Raw genomic sequence first — 6,000 nt, 5'->3', positions numbered from 1 at the left:
CCTGGCGGGCACTGGGGGGAGCAGAAGCACCCTCTTAAGGCACCCCGCGCCCGCTGCGGCGCTCCCGGTAGGCAGGGCTCTCTGCCCCTCGGCACCCCGCGGGAGAGAGCGCTTGTGCCCGCGCACTGGCCTCCACCGGGCGGCCCCGACTCTGCCCGCGGAGCTGGAGGGTGAGAGCCCTCCGTCAGCCCCAGTGAGGGACGGGCAGCATCGCCCGCCCCGGCCAGCACCTCCCCGCTGTGCCGTGGGAGCGAGAGGGAGGTCTCTTGCCTCGCTCCCTCCCCGCCCCGCTCTCTCCTCCCTCCCTGCCCGCCTGCCTCCGTACCCGCAGCCGCAGCGGAGGGGCAGGAGGGAGCGGCGGCGCGGCAGCACAGCCGCCCGGCGGAGGCAGCAGGGCAGGGCGGGCGGTGGCCGTGCCCGGGCCCCGCCGCCCCGGCCGCGCCGCCCGCAGGCTCCGCCCGTCGCTCCCATGGCGCGGCGGCCCCGCGCCAGGTGAGGCTGCGCTGCCTGTTGCGCCGAGCGGAGCGGAGCCGGGCGGAGCAGCCGGGGGCAATAGCCGGGAAGTTTTGCGGGAAGGCGCCGCGCCGCGATGTGAGTTGCGGGGCCCCGCGGCCGCGCTGGGGGGACGGCAGCGCCGGGAAGAAACTCCACGGGAAGGGAGCGGGGGGGGGAAGGCGAGCAGCGGTGCTGCCGCCGAGGGGCTACCGCCGTGCCACGCCGTGCCGTGCCGCCTTGCCTGGCACTGATCGGCGAGGGCCAGGGGAGATACTCTCTCCCCCTGCCCGTGCTGGCGAACCTCGGATGTCTGTGAGTGCTGGGGGCTGATGGAGTCGGAGCTCCGCCGAGGCAGCGGGGGATGGGGAGGGAATCAAGAGGCGGAGGTTGCGGGAAGGGGGCTGACACCCCCTCGCTTGGGAGCAAACGAGCGATTTGAGACCCGTGGCCCCCGGTCCCGTACCGGAGCGGCATCAGAAAGGCGAGAGGAAAATAAAGCGCCCTCTCATATATCTCCGCTCCCAGGGCGCCTGGCCGCTGCCCCCCGGCCGTGTGCGGGGCGCGCTGCCGGAGGTCGGTCGCGCCGATCAGCGTGCGGGCGGCGGCCGGAGCGCGAAGCGGAGCTGGCGGGGAAGGGGGCGGTGGAGGTGGGGAGGGGTGGGAAGACGCCGTGTGTGTTGCCGTAGGATTTTTCCACTTTGAGATCTACCAAGACCAGTTGCTACGGATCAGGCGGCTGTGGCTGCGATGGGGAGGAGGGGGCATCTCCCACCGAACGCAAGCAACAAATGGCAGCAGCGGGGGCAGCCGGGCTGCGGGGGCAGCGGCGGTGCCTGCTGCGCCCAGGTGAGCTGCGTCGCCCCCGCTGCACGGCGAGGCACCGGGCGGGACCGTAGCGGGTGGCGCTGGGGCTTCCCCGGGGGGCGAGTGCCGCCCTCCGGGGCGCAGCCGTGGCGGGGGGTGTGTTGCCCCCCGGCCCCGCGCGGGGACCGGCGGACGGGGGTCCCGCTGCCGTCCCGGCGCCCCGAGCGGAGCACGGCAGCGACCTTAAAGCCCGGACAGAAATGTCAGGATCGCTTGTAACAACCGGGTGTTTGGTACTCGGTGTCTGTGGGAACCGCGGGCTCTTCTCTCGGCTTTCTGGCGAGCTACACATCCAGAATTTCCCTTGCCAAAAATTTGGAAAATGCCTCAGATGTGCCAATGAGAATCCTTCTTTCCTTTTTGGCTTCTGCCTTCAAAAATTAGAAGATTTTAGAGTGCCTGTTAGAAAATGTCAAAGTGATTCAGGCTGCAGGTTATCACCCAGTCTTTCTGATTGTCCCTAGATAGCAGAAATGGTGTGATTACAGAATAAAAACAGCCAAATAACTTGAAAAGCATAAATAAACCTTCTACTTAAAGACTCAGAATGAAAACCAGGCAAACAACATTTAGTGCTCTTCTCAAAGAAGTAATCCCAGAGTTATTTACATGTATATGAAAATAACAAAATAAGGCAATGCTTATGAGATTACTGTAATTATTTTAAAAAAGTAATTGCCATGAGAAAATGTTACAGATTTGGAAAGGAAAATTACCTCTTTCCGAGCTGAAAACTCCAATGTGATAGCCTTTTCTGAATGCTGAAAACGAACGGGAAAAAAATTCTTCTTGTAGTAATCTGTCTAATAATTTGTACATTTAAATTGCAAGGTGTGCGTCATGCCCTACTGAATGTGGTAGCTTGAAGGCTTTGATATAGAACACCACAGTGTTCATATGGCTTACCCATTGATATTGTTCTTAGTAATTTAATTAAAAAGGACAGGCACACAGTGGACTTCTAGTTTGATTTAGAGGGAAAGAAAGTAAGCTGTAGAATGAACTAATTTGCAAAACCTTTGTTATGTTCAGAGTCTAATTTTCTAGTTTAGTTTCTAAATAGTAAAAATGCTTGGAATTAATTATAACAGTGTGATTGCTGCAGCCCTTACTTGTGCAAGTTGCTGTGGGTTTCTGTGGGATTACTTCTACAGGTAATACCATGACGACTCAAGATAGCAGGATCAAGCCCACTGTAAGAGAGTTCCAGTGTACAACACTGTGTAGGAATGTGCTCATTGGTGCTAATGAGATGTCTTGGATTTTAGTAAGAGAAGAATGTGAGGTTAAGTCCAGGTCTCTTACATTTATTCAGCTATTGCTGGTTGGGTCACTGAACCCTGATCTTACCTTCCCTGAGGTCCGCTGTAAAATTTGCGCTGACTTCAGTCCAACTAAAATGAGCTTCTGTGTGTGATTGTAGTTTTCAATTGCCTTAGGGAGAGTTGAAGCTGCTCAGTATCTTGGAGATCAGGGCCTGAGTGAATGAGGAGGAGGATTGTACCTGCAACTATCAAAAATGAATGTGGTTTGCCTCAAATGAGAGACTAATCAAAAAAGAAGTATAATTTAATAGGCATGTAAGTCTGTGGTCTGGATCCAGTGCTGAGCTAATACAGTCTGTGAGAGCTCTGCCATATATAAACTGAATAGCAAGACTTAAGGATACATGTACTTTATGGGCTCTATTTCAAATCTTTTAGGAGGTAGGAAACTCTTCCTCTTCACACTGAAACGCTGTTTGAGTAACTAGAGTAACAGAGCAAGTGCATGATATGTCAGCTCAAGAAATATCCTCTTGGCAGGAGAACTGAAATTTATAAAATTCCACTGTATTCAGAAGTGCTAACTCAGGTGTCTAAAGCTAGAGAAAATGTATTGCTTCATTACAAAAGCACCTTTAGATGTTCAGTTAAATAATAAGGTACTTCTGGGTCTTGCTTTTAAGGATATTTCCTGTCACTTCACTAGGAATATTTATGGAAGTAACACAAGGATACATGGCTCACTGGCAGGAAGGTTTTAAACTTTTTTATGAAGTGGATGATTTAAGCACGAAGGAATATGTGTAGAAATATTTGTTGTTGCCTTTTCAGTTAATCAGAAGATGAACTAAGGAAGGTACTTATTCTCAGAGTGGAATATTACATCCTGATGACTTACAGGATTTGCACAGAACTACTGTCCTTGTCATCTGCATGAATGGTCTTTGGATCAGCCCTCATTAGAGAATGTAGATTAAATTAGTGTTCTGTGGCTAGCAAAAATGTGTAAATTTGTTCGTAAGCTTAGAGAAAACTCTTATGGAACAATTTAGAAACTTACAATAATGTTAAACAGAATCTTTTTTTAAAAATGACAGTATTTTGAGCCAGGAATAAATTATTTGAGTTCATGGAATACGTAGCATTTACTTTGGCTTGTTTGGTCAAGCGTTTTAAAATTATATTTTATTTATTAGTAAAACTAACCTCCAGAAAGTGTGATTTTAGTAGAGCACTTTGGTCTTGTATGAATCAAATGTCAGTATGTCTACAGAAAGTACAAGCAAAAAGGATATAGGAATTTCTCGGCACATTCAGTAAGTATTTTTATAGGGATTACAGTCTGCAAATACATGCATGAACAAGGTGTACCTTCTGCTCTTAGGTCCAATGTCCTGTGGGTGAAGTAGCATCAAATTTAGGGTTGTTCTGGTGAATTTAATCTCTGCTTCTAGTTTCAGTCCAGCTCTTTTCATAAGTAGTTTCTGTGCCTCCATCTTTCTGGTGAGTTTGGTAGTCTGGATGTACAGCAGATTTGTGGGTGCATCCCAGAGGAAAAAAGAGTATGATGTGATACCAGTTTTACTTGCTGCTTCATCAGAGCTCATGGTTCAGATGTACAATTGCTGTACCCACTGTAGAGGAAGATCTCATTATTTGACAACAATTCAAGATGTATGATCGAGCTTCATGGGGATTTTTGTGGGTAACTGGTGGCTGTGTCTGTACTTGCCATTGATGACCTGCACTGTTTACCCCTATAGACTTATCAGCATTTGTATCTAGCACTGGCTTGCTTTACACACTTGGTTTGAACTTTGAAATATAAAAGCAATTCTTACCGTTACTGAACAAGAAAGTATCTTTTATTCCTCTCCACCTGGATATTTAAATACTCCATTGAGTACCTTCAGCAAGCAGATCTTTTTCAGAAACTGGCTTATTTCTGACTGAGTTTGGCAATGGGCATGGGGAAAACCTTTTACCATAAGGATCAGCACAGCTCCTGGGTTCTGTTTTCCATCAGCAAGGAAAAGGCAGTGATTGCTGAATTAAAATGGTATTCTTTCTCTGGAGGGTATGAACTTTTGTGGGGATGAAAGAAAGAGAGGAACCAAATGAGAACAGATGAAAAAGGCCAGATGTTCTCAAAATAGGGGAGAAATAGAAGACAGCAAGGAGAAAGGTAGTGGCTGAACTATCTAGCTTGACTCTTGAAGTTTGAGGTGACTGGTGGGGTTGTACCATAGCCCTCTGGCTCAGCTCCGTGCTGTGCCATGGGTTTGCCATGGACCTTCAGAAAAGATGTTTTGGTCAATTTGAGTGAGACTAGAAGCCTTGCTCAGGAGTTGAATTTGGCTTTTTGTATCTCAACTCCACAGACAGAAAGTAGATAAAAATGCCTCTCGAGGAAACAGGACTGGTAAAAGGCCTTTTCAGAGATACGTTGACCTGAATAATTAGTCTTTTCACTTAAACAGAGATGAAAATTAGCGCTGCAGATCTTGATTTACTTGATTAAGGCTTACCTTTGCTTTTCAGGGTCAATTCAGCTGGTTAGCATGCGTTTTAAAGAATTTGGCACTTCATTAATGACAGTTTCATAAAGCTGGTAACTTACCCTTTGGGAAGAAGAAGAAGAAAGTTAATCTGTGCTTGCCAAATAGCACTATAAAGATATGCTAACAAGAGAAAATGAAAGGTGATAGAAGTGAGTGATAGCACATAAGTGGGATGCTACTCTGGCTTGGAAGCAGGAAAGCAAATGGAGTCTATTTAATTATTTAAGGAACAATAAATGAAAAGTCCAGTTATAAAGTGACAGTAAAAGGAGAGACAAACAGAATTTTAAAAAGTTAGAAAAGGGAAACAACGCATAAAGAAAGCAGAAGGTGGACAGGAAGGGATCAAAGGTCAGGGGATGGACTTAAATTTCCATGGAGTTTTCAATTGGAAAATATTATCTGTATGAATCTGTTTATTGTGGTGCTTACATAACAACCAGTATTTTACTCAAATTGTGAAAGTCTGACACAGAGTGTTCTCCTGGCAGGTCACTTCACGTTTCTGCTTCATCCTTCTGATGCACAACCTCAGTTAATAAGGCATGTACTTTTAAAGATGGCATGTCTAAGGTGGCAGGCTGTCTTAAGAGGTATAATTTGTGGATGTTATTTTTAATGGTGTTATCATTTACCTCTGTTAAAGTTGCTTTCTCCACCAAATCATGGCATTGATTTTAAAGGGAGTATTTTTTTGCAGTTTACCAAAACTGGGTTGCGTACTTTTGCAACTGTTCTAAGTAAAGTTACTTCATATGTAAAGATCATGAGTATTCAGCGTTTCATTACAATGGTTGAATGACTGGGTGTTTAAT

General features: G+C 47.4%; 1 protein-coding gene across 2 annotated transcripts in view; it reads left to right on the top strand.

The window, feature by feature from the left end:
• The first annotated feature begins 447 nt into the window (after nt 1-447).
• The window catches only part of LRRC3B (leucine rich repeat containing 3B), a 46,822-nt gene continuing 41,269 nt past the window's right edge, over nt 448-6,000 (top strand). Inside the window, exon 1 of one of the 2 annotated variants that reach the window (XM_032707655.1) lies at nt 448-591. The gene's annotated coding sequence lies outside the window, so the exon portion shown is untranslated. Of the gene's footprint in view, nt 592-1,322; nt 1,342-6,000 lie in introns of those variants that run through there. The other variant, XM_032707646.1, reaches the window with a different exon arrangement.

This window comes from Chiroxiphia lanceolata, chromosome 1, assembly GCF_009829145.1.
Source record: "Chiroxiphia lanceolata isolate bChiLan1 chromosome 1, bChiLan1.pri, whole genome shotgun sequence".
Classification (NCBI taxonomy): domain Eukaryota; kingdom Metazoa; phylum Chordata; class Aves; order Passeriformes; family Pipridae; genus Chiroxiphia; species Chiroxiphia lanceolata.
This window is presented reverse-complemented; position numbering and strand designations above follow the sequence as displayed.